The sequence below is a fragment of the Hyla sarda genome, chromosome 2 (assembly GCF_029499605.1).
Source record: "Hyla sarda isolate aHylSar1 chromosome 2, aHylSar1.hap1, whole genome shotgun sequence".
Lineage (NCBI taxonomy): Eukaryota > Metazoa > Chordata > Amphibia > Anura > Hylidae > Hyla > Hyla sarda.
In genome coordinates, this window is record NC_079190.1 from 94,525,022 (window position 1) to 94,544,514 (window position 19,493).

Genomic DNA, 19,493 nt, shown 5'->3' on the forward strand with positions numbered 1-19,493 from the left:
GAGAAATAACCAGGATATAAAACTGCCATATTTCTGATGTAGCCTCAGATGTCTGCCACATTTTGGACTCAGATTAGAACACAGACATTTTGTTCAGCAAGAATTTGTGCAGAATTGCGGAAATTTTGCTGAGGGAACATGGTGGAATCTGCTGGAACAATTCTGCAAAATTTACTGCACATAGGGAGAGATTTATCAAAACCTGTGCAAAGGAAAAGTTGCCCAGTTGCCATAGCAACCAATCAGATGGCTTCTGTCATTTTGCAGAGGCCTTGTTAAAAATGAAAGAAGCGATCTGATTGGTTGCTATGGGCAACTGGGCAACTTTTCCTTTGCACAGGTTTTGATAAATCTCCCCCATTGCGTTGAATGGGGATTCCGCTGTTCCATTCACATGTCGGAACTGCTTTCCAGGTTCTGCAAAACATTGAACATGTCTTTATATTTTGCAATATTCCGGGCGGAATCCAACTGAAGTCAATAAGGCTTTAAATTTCAGCAGAATTCTGTGTTTAGAACAAACAGGAATTCTGCAGAAATTCTGTAAAACTGCAAAAATTCGACAACAATCAGAATCACAGATTTTCTACCAAGTGAACATAGCCTTAGGGTATATTCACATTTATGGACATTTATCAACGGGTTTAGTCAGGTTTTCTTTACTATAATTGTCGCAAAATTGTCGCAACTGCGACTACACGATTTTTCGTGCGACATTTTGACTGGAAAGCGAGAAAAGCAAGTTTTCCTAAAATTTACTATAAAGTAATAATTTTAAAATGGACTACGGGTAGTCAGGTATTTATTAACTGCGACAGTAGCAACTGCGCAAAAAAAAGTCGCAACAGCGTTAAAAATTGACTAAATTTACTCCAGCTCAAACATGGAGCAGAAAAAGCTACTATCAAAGTAAAAAAGGAAAAATTGCTTACGTGAAAGAAAATTATCAACAGGCTGAAAGCAGTTGATAAATAAGTCACACATAAGCAAAAAAAGAGTAAGGAAAAAATTACTAAAAAAAAGGAATACATAAGCAAACATTGATAAATGTCCCTCATTATGCAGACAAATTGCAGTTTTGCACCATCTAGATATACTCTTAGGTCAAGTTCATGAAACAGATTTATCTCTAAGGCTAAGTTTTCACTTTTTTTTTTTTCTGGCAGTTTTTGGGATATCTGCCACTGCAGTTTTTGAGCCAAAGCCAGAAATGTATTCAAAAGGAATGAAAAATGTAATGGAAGGACTTACACTTCTCCGCCCTTATGGATCCACTTCTGACTTTGGCTCAAAAACTGCAGTGGCAGATATCCAAAAACTACCCAAGGGGAAACTTAGCCTAAGGCTTCTTTCACACTACAAAATTCTCCTTTGCAAACATCCGTATGAAGTTCCGTCTGAAAATCAGCTGAAACGGTAGTTACAAAATCCTAAACGGCTGTTAGAAAATCCCATTATAGTCTATGGGATATTTGTAATAGCCGTTTTAACCCGTTATTAATAACGCCCGTTATATTGTGACGGAAGATAGTAACAGGAGAAATAGTTAATGAACTATTTCTCCCATTTCTATCTTCCGTTATTAATGATGGGCTATAACGGGTTAAAACTAGGGATCGACCGATATCGTTTTTTTAGGGCCGATACCGATACCCATAATTGGTGGAGGTTAGGGCCAATAGCAGGCTCCGGCCTAGTAACGCAGCATAGACGCCGCTGCGCAGTGACGCCCGTGCGCAGCGACGCACCTGACGTCACGGCGTAGCAGCGTCTATGCCGCGTACTAGGCCAGAGCCTGCCCGGAGTGGAGAAATTAAAAATTACTACGTGAGCAGATTTCAGAAATGTGCTTTGAAATAAGCAAAGATCAAAAAGTCACAACGTAGAGAAAGCAATGTATAGAAAAGTCGCACGTGCGCTAGTATGTGCAACTTTTTTACGCAAAAATTTGTGTATGCACCGTTATTTGCACCATCAAAAATACAGTATTTTTCGCCGTATAAGACACACTTTTTCTTCCCCAAAACTGGGGGGAAAAAGTCGGTGCGTCTTATACGGCGAATACACCCCTATCACGGCGGTCCCTGCGGCCTTCAACGGCCAGGACCCGCGGCTAATACAGGACATCACTGATCGCGGTGATGTCCTGTATTAACCCTTCAGACGCGGCGATCAAATCTGACCGCCGCGTCTGAAGAGAAAGTGACACTAACCCGGCTGTGCAGTCGGGCTGTTCGGGACCGCAGCGATTTCACCGCGGCGGTCCCGAACAGCCCGACTGAATAGCCGGGTTAGTGCTTACAGGACACCGGGAGGGACCTTACCTGCCTCCTCGGTGTCTTCTCCATTCAGGGATCCCCTGTATGGCCGGCGCTCTCCTTCCTCGTCATCACGTCGTCGCGTACGTGCATAACTACGTGATGGCGGCGACGGAGAGCGAGGATACCCGGCCGGCAGCAGAGACGTTCCGGAGCGACGGGGACACGGCGACAGCGATGGAGCGACATCCAGGGCAGCGGTGACGGGTCCGGAGCGGCTGGGACACGTGAGCATTACCTCCTATGCAGTGGTCTTCAATCTGCGGACCTCCAGGTGTTGCAAAACTACAACTCCCAGCATGCCCGGACAGCCAACGGCTGTCCGGGCATGCTGGGAGTTGTAGTTTTGCAACATCTGGAGGTTCGCAGGTTGAAGACCACTATTGGGTTCAAAATCTTAAATTTTTTAGATTTTGCACCTAAAAATAGGTCTTATACGCCGCTGCGTCCTATAGGGCGAAAAATACGGTAACGGACGTTAGTCCTAATGGGACATAACTGATGCTAAAGGATGGTCAAAAAATTCCATTGACATGACTGGGATTTTTTGACGGCCGTTTTATGGACTTTCTGATGGGAGTTTTTACGGGAGCATAATGGTAGTGTGAACGGGGCCTTACCTGCTACTGTCTACCGCTACAAATTTACTAAAACCTGGCAGCTCGCATGGTAAGAAATATACCCTAATAGTGTGGGATTGCCAAAAGGATCAAATGGCATATAATCTGCATTCAAAGAAACAGAGTTTTTTTTTTTTTTTTGTAAGAAATAAGAAGGCTAGTTATTATTATTTGGGCTTATATTGTTTCTATACAATATGACAGAGACCTTGAGTCAGTGTTATGTTCCTGGCCTACGACAATGCAGTCATAATAAGCAGCCAAAGCCACCATTTATAATGTTATAAGTAATGAAATAATAGACAACGAAAATACCAGCAACAAAGCAAATCACTGCTCACCCCTATCCGCTCCAGGTTGTTGCTCTGACACTGGTGTATGTATATATTTTACACACCGTAAAACGTATTTACTCCGAGTGACAATAAAAGCGCACGCCGTACAGAGGAACACCTGCTGGAAATACAACGCGGTACGCTGCCTTGTCTGTAGGCTAAAACTAATGACCACAATAAAAAAAAGTGTAAGTACCTGCATCCATACAAAACTATACTGCATGTAACGTCACTATATACCTCTTGTGACCATGAAAATAAAGCTGTCCTATAGGGAAGGCTGCACGTATCAAAGGCAACCTTGTAAATTCACAAAAATCCTTGCACAGGCTGCAGAAACAACAACATTCATATACAGTGCTCCCTCAAGTTACAATATTAATTGGTTCCAGGACGACCATTGTATGTTGAAACCATTGTATGTTGAGACCATTACTCTATGGAAACCTGGTAATTGGTTCTGAAGCCACCAAAATGTCATCCAAAAATAGGAAAAAGTGAGGATTAAAGAAAAATAAGTAGAAAATGAATACAGATAAAGCAAATCCTTACATATAAAAGTAAGAAAGATCTGCTGGGAGCTGTAATCACTGTCTATTTCAGGGTCACCCGACCAGGGTGCATCCAGCTGTTGCAAAACTACAACTCCCAGCATGCCCGGACAGCCTTCGGCTGTCCGGGCATGTTGGGAGTTGTAGTTTTGTATCAGCTGGAGGCACCCTCTTTGGGAAACACTGGTCTATGTAGAGGAAAGAAGCTTCGGCAGGGTCCTGTACAGAACACGCAATGTCCTAAAAAAAAGTAAAACGGAGCCGCCCTCACCTGATGTCCAAAGGATGTCCCTGGCCCAGGTAAAGAGTACAGAACATGTAATACCTCCCTGTACTGTAGGGGGCGCTACCAGACACCAGTCAGTGCATACACTTCAGTAATACAGGTAAAGAGTACAGAACATGTAATACCCCCCCTGTACTGTAGGGGGCGCTACCAGACACTAGTCAGTGCATACACTTTAGAAATACAGGGGTTTTACCAGTGAATGCCCATTCTGATTGGTCGGTTCTTCCAGTATGTTGAGTCTGGTTTCAAGTTACAATGGTCCAGAAAAGACCATTGTATGTTGAAACTATTGTATGTTGAGGCCATTGTAAGTTGAGGGATCACTGTGTATATATATATATATATATATATATATATATATATATATATATATGATAAAGATATTAACCCCGTAAGGACCAAGCATTCTTCTGTTTTGCACTTTCGTTTTTTCTCCTTACATTTTAAAAATGATAACCCTTTCAATTTTGCACCTAAAAATCCATATGACACCTTATCTTTATTCAGTAGGTCCTTACGATTAAAATGATACCCTACTTATATAGGTTTGATTTTGTCGTACTTTTGTAAAAAATCATAACTACGTGCACAAATATTTATACATTTAATATTGTCCTCTTCTGACCTCTATAACTTTTTTATTTTTCTGCATACGGGGCAATGTGAGGGCTCATATTTTGCGCCGTGATCTGAAGTTTTAATTAGTACCATTTTTGTTTTGATCTGACTTTTTGATCGCTTTTTATTCATTTTTTTATGGTATAAAAAAGTGACTAAGAATACCCTATTTTGGACTTTGAGATTTTTTTGCACGTAAGCCATTGACCGTGCGGTTAAATTTACGATATATTTTTATAGTTTGGACATTTACGCACGTGGCGATACCACATTTGTTTATTTTTATTATGTTTTTATATGGAATGGTTTAAACTTTTAATAAGGAAGGGGTTAATGTGTGTGTTTTTTTTTTTTTTTTTACTTTTATTAAACTTTTTCTTTTACACTTTATTAGTCCCCTTAGTCCCCTTAGGGGACTTTTAGGAGGAATCATTAGATTCCTCATACACATCAATGTGGTTCCATAGAACCACATTGATCTGTGTGATCTGCACTCAATTGATAAAGCCTGGTCCGGCGCTCGTGGTCATGATGGAGCGTAATTGTACACCATGGTGCGTTAAGTACCACGGCACCATAACGTACATTTACGTCCATCAACTGGTGCCAGAAAGTTAAACAGATTTGTAAATTACTTCTATTAAAAAATCTTAAGCCTTCCAGTACTTATTAGCGGCTGTATACTACAGAGGAAATTATTTTCTTTTGGGATTTCTTTTCTGTCATGACCACAGTGCTCTCTGCTGACACATCTGTCCATTTTAGGAACTGTCCAGAGCAGCATATGTTTGCTATGGGGATTTGCTCCTACTCTGGACAGTTCCTAAAATGGACAGAGGTGTCAGCAAAAAGCACTGTGGTCAGAAGTGCAGAATTTCCTCTGTAGTATACAGCCGCTAAATAGTACTGAAAGGATTAAGATTTTTTAGTAGAAGTAATTTACAAATCTGTTTAACTTTCTGGCATCAATTGATTTTATTTTTTTTAAGTTTTCCACGGGAGTAGCCCTTTAACAAAGCACTTTTTTTGTGTTTTTTTATTTTTTTTTGCTTATATCACCCACACTCATATATATCAACTGGCTCCAGAAAGTTAAACGGATTTGTATATTACTTCTATTAAAAAATCTTAATCCTTTCAGTACATATGAGCTTCTGAAGTTTAAGTTGTTCTTTTCTGTCTAAGTAATCTCTGATGACACGTGTCTCGGGAAACGCCCAGTTTAGAAGAGGTTTGCTATGGGAATTTGCTTCTAAACTGAGCGTTTCCCAAGACACGTGTCATCAGAGAGCACTTAGACAGAAAAGAACAACCTTAACTTCAGAAGCTCATAAGTACTGAAAGGATTAAGATTTTTTAATAGAAGTAATTTACAAATCTGTTTAACTTTCTGGAACCAGTTGATATATAACAAAAAGTTTTTCCTGGAATACCCCTTTAATTGTCAGAACAGGATGTCGGTTTTGGTTCTGACTTCCTGTAAACTACCAGATGACGTTATAACCTACCAGATCCCTCTCTGCTATCTCTATGGTATCAGGATACATAGTAATAATAACTCCCCTGAGGCTGTGTTCACACTTTGCGCTTCTTGCTGCAGTCTTTCTGTTTTTGCCAAAGTTTTTACAGCTGACCAAATTAGAGTAGACAGCTCCTTGTAATTACTCCATGGTGCACAAGAAAACACACAGCCATGTTGTGGAAGCTGTTTCATGCCAAAAATGGTGATACTGTGCCACAATTGTGTGTTATACCAAGATCATGGGAAATGCTGGATCCTCAGCCAGAGAATTCATGGGAAATGTAGGCTGCATCACAGGACCACATCATTGTGGATTTACTTATCAAAATGGAACCTGCCATTAATTTGAATACCTGACTTTAAGGTGACTTATATTTGACTTATAAGGTATACAGTCAAATATAATATGTGTATAATATGAAAAATTTAATAAAATAAAGAAATAAAAAAAATGTTTTTATGGAACCTATCCCATGCTTTTCACATCAACAAAAAGAAGTAAGCACAAGGCATACACAAGAACCTCTACATTGCTTTTTAACAATAGCCAATGCTGCAAAAATAAATAGCTGAAAAATTGTTAAAAAAATCTTGGAATGCTTCTAAAGGGTACGTTCAGACGTGCGGATTTTCGCAGCGTATTTCGCTGCAGATCCGCCGCTGAAGGACCTCTATATGCTGCCTTTATATGTGCCTCGGAGCGGCAATACTCCACCTATGAGCAGACACACTGCGATGTGTAAGTCGAGCAGTGTGTCTGCTCGGAGCGGCGTATTGCACATTTAAGGGCACCATACAGAGGTCCTTCAGCGGCAGATCTGCAGCGTAAAATCCGCTGCGAAAATCCGCACGTGTGAATGTACCCTATGGGTATATTCACACATGCAGTTTCCTGCTTATATTTGATGCTGCAGATTTTATGCAGGAGATCAATATAAGCTAAATTATTAAAGGAGTAGTCCAGTGGTGAACAACTTATCCCCTATCCTAAGGATAGGGGATAAGTTGCAGATCGCGGGGGGTCCGACTGCTGGGGCCCCCCTGCGATCTCCTGTACGGAGCCCCGACAGCCCGCGGGAAGGGGGAGTGTCGACCTCCGCACGAAGCGGCGGCCGACACGCCCCCTAAATACAACTCTATGGCAGAGCCGAAGTGCTGCCTTTGGCAATCTCCGGCTCTGCCATAGCGATGTATTGAGGGGGCGTGTCGGCCGACGCTTCGTGCGGAGGTCAACACCCGCTATCTGGCCGGAGAGCCTGGCCCCCGTACAGAGAGATCGCAGGGGGCCCCAGCGGTCTGACCCCCGCGATCTCAAACTTATCCCCTATCCTTAGGATAGGGGATACGTTTTTCACCACTGGACAACCCCTTTAAACACAGCTTCAAGTCTTCACAGGTACAGTATCCTTCAAATCTGCGGCTTCAAATCCTGAGCGTCAAATATGCACAGGATACTGTATGTGTGAAGAGACCCTTAAAGGGGTTTTCCTGGCTTTTAAAAATATTAGACAGACACCACCACTACTCCAAAGTCCCAGCCAGAAGGGCCCTTCCACAGTAAGCATGGGGTGCTGCTTCAAGTGCCTCTGCTCAGTGTACAGACATCATTGCAGCACTTCCTGCAGGGACTCGGGAGTGGCAGTGGGGGCGGAGAGGTAAGTATTTTTTTTTTTTCAAATTCTTGACAAATTGGATTTCTTTAAAAACAGGTATCCAGGTATTGTTCAGAACTGAAAAAGTGAGTCGGCCCTTGTGACTGTCTTTTATAGTCCACTTTACTTTTATGGAAAATACTGAAACCTAAAAAGGACTTGTAGGTATTTTTATTACTATTGAATTCCTATAGACTAGAATCCTTCTGACGCACAGATAAAGCAAACCACACATGGTGAACTGTACGGTCTCAGCACTTTACTCCACATAACCCTTGTAGGATCTACTGTACCTTCCTATGGGCTCGTCATAGAATACCTTCCAACTATATGACCATGTGACTGTCCGTATAGTCACTGATAGGAAGTGACGGCTGCCAAGGTCATTTTCTACGTCTTGTCAGAATGTTACTGTAACAACCACATGAGGGTTTTTCCCAAAAACCCATTAATACGCGATCTGAAGGTTTTTTTTAGGTTTTGGATTGGAGGGTTTGACCAGTCTATGATTTGCGCTGTGGTCTTTTAGAGATAAAGCCAGACTCTGCAATTTTCTGTCGCCCCCTATGGGCATGGGCTTCAGCTGCTGAAAAACTACAAATCCCATTATGTTAGGGAATGATGGGGATTGTAGCTTTGCAATACCCGGAGAGACACAGATTTAAGGAACGATGCTCTAGATCAGTGGTCTTTATACTGTGGAACTTCAGATGTTGCAAAACTACAATTCCCAGCCTGCCCGGACAGCCGTTGGCTGTCCGGGCATGCTGGGAGTTGTAGTTTATGTAACATCTGGAGGTCGCTGGTTTGGAGACCACTGATCTAGAGCATCACTGCCTATGCTGTAGGCTGTCTGTGCATGCTGGGAGTTGTAGTTTATGTAACATCTGGAGGTCGCTGGTTTGGAGACCACTGATCTAGAGCATCACTGCCTATGCTGTAGGCTGTCTGTGCATGCTGGGAGTTGTAGTTTTGCAAAATCTGGAGGTCCGCAATTTGGAGACCACAGACTTTGATTATCACTGCCTACGTTTAAGGCTGTTTGGGCATGCTGGGAGCTGTAGTTTTGCAACATCTGGCGATCCACAGTTTGGAGACCACAGACCTTGATCGTCATTGCCTAGGTGGCTGTTAGGGCATTCTGGGAATTGTAGTTTTGCAGCATTTGGAGATCCACAGTTTGGAGACCACAGACCTAGATCCTCCCTGTCTATGTTGAAGGCTGTTAGAACTTGCTGGGAGTTGTAGTTTTGCAACATCTGGAGGTCCACAGTTTGGAGACCACAGACGTAGATCCTCACTGCCCATACTGAAGGCTGTTAGGGCATGCTGGGAGTTGTAGTTCTGCATTATCTGGAGGTCCACAGTTTGGAGACCACAGACCTAGATCCTCACTGCCCATATAGTTACATAGTTACATAGTCATAGTTAGTATGGTTGAAAAAAGACATACATCCATTAAGTCCAACCAGGGAATTGAAGTGAAGGATGTAAGGGGATAAGGGGAAGGGATGTAGTTTTATAATTCTGCATAAGCATTAATGTTATTTTGTTCCAGGAATGTATCTAACCCTGTTTTAAAGGGGTAGTCCAGTGGTGAAAAACGTATCCCCTATCCTAAGGATAGGGGATAAGTTTGAGATCGTGGGGGGTCCGACCGCTGGGGCCCCCTGCGATCTCTCTGTACGGGGCCCCGGTTCTCCGCCCAGATAGCGGGTGTCGACCCCCGCACGAGGCGGCGGCCGACACACCCCTCAATACATCTCTATGGCAGAGCCGGAGATTGCCGAAGGCATCGCTTCGGCTCTGCCATAGAGTTGTATTGAGGGGGCGTGTCGGCCGCCGCCTCGTGCGGAGGTCGACACGCCCCCTTCCCGCGGGCTCTCGGGGCTCTGTACAGGAGATCGCAGGGGGCCCCAGCAGTCGGACCCCCGCGATCTGCAACTTATCCCCTATCCTTAGGATAGGGGATAAGTTGCTCACCACTGAGTCACTACTGGACTACTCCTTTAAACCTGTTAATTGTTCCTGCTGTGACCAGTTCCTGAGGTAGACCGTTCCATAAATTCACAGTCCTCACGGTAAAGAAGGCGTGTCGCCCCTTCAGACTAAACTTTTTCTTCTCCAGACGGAGGGAGTGCCCCCTCGTCCTTTGGGGGGGTTTAACCTGGAACAGTTTTTCTCCATATTTTTTGTATGGGCCATTAATATACTTATATACGTTTATCATATCCCCCCTTAAACGTCTCTTCTCAAGACTAAACAATTGTAACTCCTTTAATCGCTCCTCATAGCTAAGATGTTCCATGCCCCATATTAGTTTAGTCGCGCGTCTCTGCACCCTTTCCAGCTCCGCAGTGTCCCTTTTATGAACAGGCGACCAAAACTGAACAGCATATTCCAGGTGAGGCCGTACCAATGCTTTATAAAGGGGGAGTATTATGTCCCTGTCCCTTGAGTCCATGCCTCTTTTTATACATGACAATATCCTGCTGGCTTTGGAAGCAGCAGCCTGACATTGCATGATATTCTGTAGTCTGTGATCTACAAGTACACCCAGATCCTTCTCTACCAGTGACTCTGACAGTTTAATCCCCCCTAAGACATACGAGCCATGCTGAAGGCTGTCAGGGCATGCTGGGAGTTGTAGTTCTGCATTATCTGGAGGTCCACAGTTTGGAGACCACAGACCTAGATCCTCACTGTCCATGCTGAAGGCTGTCAGGGCATGCTGGGAGTTGTAGTTCTGCATTATCTGGAGGTCCACAGTTTGGAGACCACAGACCTAGATCCTCACTGTCCATGCTGAAGGCTGTCAGGGCATGCTGGGAGTTGTAGTTCTGCATTATCTGGAGGTCCACAGTCTGGAGACCAAAGACCTAGATCCTCACTGCCCATGCTGAAGGCTGTCAGGGCATGCTGGGAGTTGTAGTTCTGCATTATCTGGAGGTCCACAGTTTGGAGACCACAGACCTAGATCCTCACTCTCCATGCTAAAGGCTGTTAGGGCATGCTGGGACTTGTAGTTCTGCAATTGCCGGAAGACCCAGCCTGCATTCACGCATTAGATTGTGAGCTGCACAGTCAAGACGGATGAACAGATCCAGCGATCAGCAGCACAGTATGGTGCTGTAGAAGTGTGAACACAGCCCTGGATACCATTAGAGATGATGACCAATGTATTTGGTGCAGGACATGGAGGTCGGCAGCATACGGATGGCTTTGTAGGACACAGTGGCCTCAGGATCATGTCACCAATCGGATTACACAGACGTCAGGGACTCCACATACAAATCGCCATTAAACCTGATGGTAAACGCAATGCAGTGTGTATGACGTTACAGATCCGCAGAGAAGGAGCAGGATGCACCCGGCACAGACAATGGGGCCACAGCTGTCAATCCCAGCACACACAATGGGCGCGTCTATCCTCCAGCCCCAGTCTATACATCTGCACTCATCACTATAGCCATATACACCATACATTATATATACAATACAAGATATTCAGATCCTTACCTCCCGCCTTAAGAAATTACCAGCGACCTCCGTGCTTATCTCTTAATGCATCTGCTCTGCTTCCTCCCCAGTGTAGGATGAAGCTTCTCATCCAGATAGAAGATGCAGCGTATGCCCTCTTCAGGCAGGCAGGGGAACTGCAGGCACCGAGAACAGCTCATTACTGTGGAGGAGGGCCCCCTACCCCCACACCCCATTTGGGCACAGGTACCAGGGGCATAGCTGTGGGAAGAGTCCTGTTACCCTGGCAGGGTTTTAGGTAAGCCAGTTATATCTCTCTGTCTTTATCCATATTTATCTATCTAAATCAATAGGTTTCTGCATATCTATCTTATATCTATATATTATCTATCTATCTTATATCTATATATTATCTATCTATTATCTCATAGCTATCTATCTTATATCTATCGTTATATTATCTATCTATTTATCTCATATCTCTCTATATTATATCTATTTATTATCTATCTCATATCTATCTATATTATATCTATATATTATCTATCTATCTTATATCTATATATTATCTATCTATCTTATATCTATATATTATCTATCTATTATCTCATAGCTATCTATCTTATATCTATCGTTATATTATCTATCTATTTATCTCATATCTCTCTATATTATATCTATTTATTATCTATCTATCTCATATCTATCTATATTATATCTATATATTATCTATCTATCTTATATCTATATATTATCTATCTATTATCTCATAGCTATCTATCTTATATCTATCTTTATATTATCTATCTATTTATCTCATATCTATCTATCTTATATCTATATATTATCTATTTATCTCATATCTATCTATCTTATATCTATATATTATCTATCTATCTTATATCTATATATTATCTATCTATCTCATATCTATCTATATTATATCTATATATTATCTATCTATCTTATATCTATATATTATCTATCTATCTTATTTCTATGTATTATCTATCTATTTATCTCATATCTATCTATTTTATATCTATATCTTATCTATTTATCTCATATCTATCTATCTTATATCTATCGTTATATTATCTATCTATTTACCTCATATCTATCTATATTATATCTATATATTATCTATCTATCTTATATCTATTATCTATCTATCTCATATCTATCTATATCTATATTATGTCTATATATTATCTATCTATCTTATATCTATATATTATCTATCTATCTCATATCTATCTATATTATATCTATATATTATCTATCTTATATCTATATATTATCTATCTATCTCATATCTATCTATATCTATATTATATCTATATATTATCTCTCTATATTATATCTATTTATTATCTATCTATCTCATATCTATATTATATCTATCTATTATCTATCTATCTTATATCTATATATTATCTATCTATTATCTCATAGCTATCTATCGTATATCTATCTTTATATTATCTATCTATTTATCTCATATCTATCTATCTTATATCTATATATTATCTATTTATCTCATATCTATCTATCTTATATCTATATATTATCTATCTATCTTATATCTATATATTATCTATCTATCTCATATCTATCTATATTATATCTATATATTATCTATCTATCTTATATCTATATATTATCTATCTATCTTATATCTATGTATTATCTATCTATTTATCTCATATCTATCTATCTTATATCTATATATTATCTATTTATCCCATATCTATCTATCTTATATCTATCGTTATATTATCTATCTATTTACCTCATATCTATCTATATTATATCTATATATTATCTATCTATCTTATATCTATATATTATCTATCTATCTCATATCTATCTATATCTATATTATATCTATATATTATCTATCTATCTTATATCTATATATTATCTATCTATCTTATATCTATATATTATCTATCTATCTCATATCTATCTATATTATATCTATATATTATCTATCTATCTTATATCTATATATTATCTATCTAGCTCATATCTATCTATATTATATCTTTATATTATCTATCTATCTTATATCTATATATTATCTATCTATTATCTCATAGCTATCTATCTTATATCTATCTTTATATTATCTATCGATTTATCTCATATCTATCTATCTTATATCTATATATTATCTATCTCATATCTATCTATATTATATCTATATATTATCTATCTATCTTATATCTATATATTATCTATCTATTATCTCATAGCTATCTATCTTATATCTATATATTATCTATCTTTCTATCTTATATCTATATATTATCTATCTATTTATCTCATATCTATCTATCTTATATCTATATATTATCTATCTATTTATCTCATATCTATCTATCTTATATCTATATATTATCTATCTATCTCATATCTATCTATATTATATCTATATATTATCTATCTTATATCTATATATTATCTATCTATTATCTCATAGCTATCTATCTTATATCTATATATTATCTATCTATCTTATATCTATATATTATATATCTATTTATCTCATATCTGTCTATCTTATATCTATATATTATCTATCTATTTATCTCATATCTATCTATCTATCTTATATCTATATATTATCTATCTATCTCATATCTATCTATATTATAGAAGTAGAAGAAGCAGCACTCCCTTGAAAATGACTTTGAATGGTGCCGCAGAAGTCCGGCCCGGGTCAGGAGTCCCAACAATAAACAGAAGAGGAATATATCCGCAGCACTAAAATAGGTGAAAAAATAAAAAAACTTTTATTCCATCAGCATAAGATGAATGTCAGACAGCAACGTTGCCATGGCTTGAGAAAGACCGAGAGAGCTGGTCGAAATGTTGCTGTCTGACATTCACCTTATGCTGATGGAATAAAAGTTTTTTTTAATTTTTTCACCTATTTGAGTGCTGCGGATATATTCCTCTTCTATTTATATTATATCTATATATTATCTATCTATATTATATTTTATCTATTTATTTCATATCTATCTATCTTATATCTATATATTATTTATCTATTTATCTCATATCTATCTATCTATCTTATATCTATATATTATCTATCTATTTATCTATCTATGGTCACCAAATTAATCAGCTCTGTATAGCGCTATCTATGGCCACCCCACGATCATCACCAAACAAGCAGGCCACACGATATCATGATATATCAAAGTATTGCAAACAACTTTATTGAATAATTTTTTTTTTACAAACAATGTTAAAAACATATACAGTGACCCCCTGACCTACGATGGTCCCGACATACGATAATTTCAACATAAGATGGCCTCTCAGAGGCCGTCGCATGTTGAAGGCAGAATCAACATACGATGCTTTTGTATGTCGGGCCATCGCATAAACGGCTATCCGGCAGCACAGACTGCTTCAGCTGCCACCGGATAGCTATTTACGATGCCCTTTGTGCTCCAGTGTTGGTCTCTTACCTGTCCTCGGGGCTCCAGAGCGTCCTCTTCAGGATCCCCTGCATCGCCGGCGCTCTCCTTCGTCGTCATCACGTCGCACGCACGACGTCCCGCCATCCAATAGGAGCGGCGTGCCTAGTGACGTGATGGCAGCGACGGAGAGTGAGGATCCCGGGGAAGCGACGGAGAACGAGGATCCCGGGGAAGCAGAGATGTCCGGAGCGTCAGGGACGCGGCGACATCGATGGAGGGCGACATCCAGGGCAGCGGTGACGAGCGGTGATGGGTCCGGAGCGGCGGGGACAGGTGAGTACAGCTTCCTATACTTTACATTGCACGGATCCCTCAACATACAATGGTTTCAACAAACGATGGTTCATTTGGAACGGATTACCATCGTATGTTGAGGGACCACTGTATAAGGCACAACTAGTACCACCACAGAAAAAATAGAGGGGTATGCTCCAAGTAAATGCTGAAATATTATAACCAAAGGGTAACAGGTGTGGATATAAGGCAGAACTGAAAATGATCATAGAAAGCACAATGCATGTATAAAGTATGAAGATACCTGCCCAAGTAGGGAGATACCTCACCTCCAGCTCCGAACGCACGTTTTCGCCCATTTGCTTCATCACGCGCCACCTGATGTTGTTGAAACGTTGTTGTTTCCTCATGGGTTAATAAAATACCTATTTGCACCTCATGGGAGTGCTGCAGGATCATTTCTTTGGATCTACATACACGGTCTGCGTTTGGGACTGTGCCACTGCCTGCCTGCACCCTGCCTCCGGTTTGATCGTACCTGGTTGTGCTGTCTCTGCCTACTTCTTCTTTCTATCTATCAAGATCCGGTCACAAGCTGTACATACATGTACTCTCAAAAAGGCATAGCAGCACATCCGGCTGAGGTGTGAACAGCGGCTTCTATTTAGCAGATTATGGTAACAGGCTGTTAACGTTATGTGCTAAATAAAGCCACTGTTCACACCTCAGCTGGATGTGCTGCTATGCCTTTCTGACTAAAACATAAAAACCTAGAATGTGTAAGTATAAAAGAACCATCTAGCCTGCCCAATATTCTGAATACTATGAAGGATAGCCTTATGCCTATCTCGATCTAATTTGAAGGATGGCATTATCTCTATCCCTATCTTATATGAATGCAGAAGAGGGAGAAAAAAATTCTCCTAAAATGGTGTTCTCAGCGGCGCTCTCCTCAGAATGCTCGGGGGCTGGCCGGTCGCTCTGCTCACGCTCCTCCTGGTCGCTTGTTACGTACAGCACATGCCGTCCTGAGTGTCGCAGAGAACATTTTGCGGATCAGGCCCCGACACCGAAGCCGGGAACGGGATCCTTCTTATATGAAGGATACCCTTAAGCTTATCCCCATTTTATATGAAGAATAGCCTTATGCCTCTTTCTATTTTATGTGAAAGATAGCCTTATGCCTATCCCTATCTTATATGAAGGATAGCCTTATGTCTATCTCTATCTTATATGAAGGATAGCCTTAAGTCTATCCCAATCTTATATGAAGGATAGCCTCATGTCTATCTTATATGAAGAATAGCCTTATGCCTATCTCTATCTTATATGAAGGATAGCCTTATGTCTATCTCTATCTTATATGAAGGATAGCCTTATGCCTATCCCATGCATGCTTAAAGAGGCACTCTGGTGGAAAACAATTTTTTTTCAAATTAACTGGCTGTCCGGGCATGCTGGGAGTTGTAGTTTTGCAACATCTGGAGGTCCGCAGGTTGAAGACCACTGAGAAGGGATTGACAGGTGGAGATTTCACTCAAGTATAAGCCGAAAGGGGCATTTTCAGCACGAAAAAAAATTTTCGTGCTGAAAAACTCGGCTTATACTCGAGTATATATGGTAATGATATATTTTAATAATTCAGACATTTCCGCACGCGGCGATACCACATATTTTTATTTTTATTTACACAGTTTTTTTTTTTTAATGGGAAAAGGGGGTGATTCAAACTTTTATTAGGGAAGGGGTTAAATGATCTTTATTCACTTTTTTTTTGCAATGTTATAGCTCCCATAGGGGGCTATAACACTGCACACACTGATCTTTTACATTGTTCAATGGTTTCTCATAGGAAACCATTGATCAATGATTCTGCCGCTTCACTGCTCATGCCTGGATCTCAGGCACTGAGCAGTCATTCGGCGATCGGACAGCAAGGAGGCAGGTAGGGATCCTCCGGCTGTCTTGTAAGCTGTTCGGGATGCCGCGATTTCGCCGCATCAGCCCCGAACAGCTCCCTGAGCTAACCTGCAATGTTTTAGTTTCACTTTAGATGCGGCAATCAACTTTGAACACCTCGTCTAAAGGGTTATTAGCATGCGGCACCGCAATCGGTGCTCCGCGCTATTAGCCACGGGTCCCGGCCGTTGTTAGAGGCCGGGCCCGACCGTTTGGGGTAAGTTCCCCCTTTCTCAATTGCAAAAATACAGTATGATACTGTATTTTTGCAATTGAGAAAGGGGGAACTTACCCCCGACACGCGTTTTGCATGTCTGCATCTCTTTTTATATGACAATAAATTTGATTTTATTTATAAGACTGAATCTTCACTTCGATCTCCATAAGGCAGCACCATAGCAGACCATTTTTTGCACCACTCTCAAGATTTCTGCCGGCCTCCTACCGAGTAGTCGGCTGGACCCTGCAGGTTGCAGCCCGAGATCATCTGACCTCAAATGGAGAGGTGATATGTATATATCAAGCCATACCCCAGGTGAGTACCACTAATATTGGAGTTGTGGACCAGGATTATCCCACTGAATTACCTGAGGCACTATCCTCTCCCTTTCCTTTTTTCTCCTATCTGTATATACTCAGAAAAAACACAGCAAGAAACATAAAAATATATGTATATATGTATATATATATATATATATATATATATATATATATATATATATATAAATAATCCTATCACACATGCTTTCACTTACAAAACAAAATCAAAATATCAAAGAAACCTAACAGATACTCAAAGATACTCAAAAAAATAAATAAATTAACCATAAAGAAATAAATCATATGACACCACATATCAACACAACATTCGGTCCGACTGGCATATCAATTATAAAGCTGTATAATACAAAACACATATAAAACACAGTATAGATACAAACATCAATTTAATATATGCATATAATATCCGCTGCAGCTTTTTTTTCCCCCTTCCAAATCACCTACCAAAACAACAGAAAACCCTACAGTAAAACTGTCCCTTCACCCACACCACCCCTCCTGTACATGGGTCAGAGTCTATACCATTCGTACAGTTCAGTCCTCAACTGACCCATGTCAGGTCCCCCAAAGAAGCAGAACACCACACCCCAAAAATACACCCTCCCCACCTAACACTCCTCCCAGCCAACTTATAAACAAACTTATACACACTGAACCACAACCCACTTTAGGCCCAAGTCCCCCTACAATTCTCCCTAATTCTATCCCTCCATTAAAACTAACACTGTTCTCACCCGATCTCTAGCTTTATAACACTGCCCCTAACCAAAATAAAGGTACTCTACCCAAAAGGTCTAGTACCTAGGGCACATTAAAAGAAAAACCTCTCCATAGGAGAGAAGCCCTACTGGTACCAAGACTGCCATACTCCAAAGACCTGATCTTACCGAGGTCACCGGTGATATTCCTACAGACCTCCACCTCGGTGAGGATTTTCTGTTTGGTCGGCACTTAACACCGTGTATTCCATGTGTAGTACCTAACCACTAAGCTAACTAAGAATAAAGTGCCCTGGTCTTGGCCACCCAAGTTCCTAAATGCCCCATAAGCCCACTCCGGATAGGTAAGGCCGGCAAGTTGACTCCAGCTGATGGAAGCACCCACCCTGTTGGAAACCCCTATATTAAAGGGACAATAAAGCAGGAAGTTTTCCATGCTTTCCAGCGTGTCCCCGCACTCTTCTCGAGGACATCCCCGGTCATCAGAGTTCCTGCACTTCAGATTGTCCCTTACATATATCTTCCCCTGAAAGCAGCGCCAGGCCAAGTCCCAAAACTTCTGGGGGATCCTTTTCATGTTCAAAAGATACAACCCCACCCTTAGATCCCGAGCTGGGCAGTCCCTTAGCGCCAGAGGCTTCTGGAAGTGGGTCAACAGAACCTGTTTGTCAAGGAACTGCCTTGACTGGGTCCTGATCTCCCACACTCCCAGACCCCACCAACATATCGCCTTCAGAGTCGGGGTAGCGTAGCCCGAAGATATCCATGGAGCATACGGAGGTCCTTCACTCACCCTCCTCTCTCCCATTCCTGGAAGAAAGGCCGAAACCATTCCCTGCAGGAGAGTACCCACGGAAGAGCCCTCTCTTTCCAGAGATTTGCGATGTAAGCTTTCAAGAAGGTGTTCTTAAAGAACACCGCTGGGTTTACCATAGATAAACACCCTAGGCTCCTCGTGCGATACATAACCTCCCTCTTGACTAGGTTCATCCTGTTCCCCCATAACAGTTGGAAAACAGGCTGTAGATCCTAGTGTAGTAGGCTTCTGGCAAGATACATACACTGCCCAGATAGATAAACAAGGGCAGCAGGTACGATTTGATCAGGTGTACCCTTTCCCTGAGGGTCAAAAACC

The 19,493-nt window shown here is 40.9% G+C and overlaps 1 protein-coding gene across 1 annotated transcript in view; it reads right to left on the minus strand.

Annotated features, from left to right (window-relative positions):
- B4GALNT1 (beta-1,4-N-acetyl-galactosaminyltransferase 1) overlaps positions 1-11,530 on the minus strand; it is a 188,743-nt gene extending 177,213 nt beyond the window's left edge. The window contains exon 1 of the mRNA XM_056562590.1: positions 11,425-11,530. The gene's annotated coding sequence lies outside the window, so the exon portion shown is untranslated. The remainder of the gene's footprint in view (positions 1-11,424) is intronic.
- Between the last annotated feature and the right edge of the window lie 7,963 nt (positions 11,531-19,493).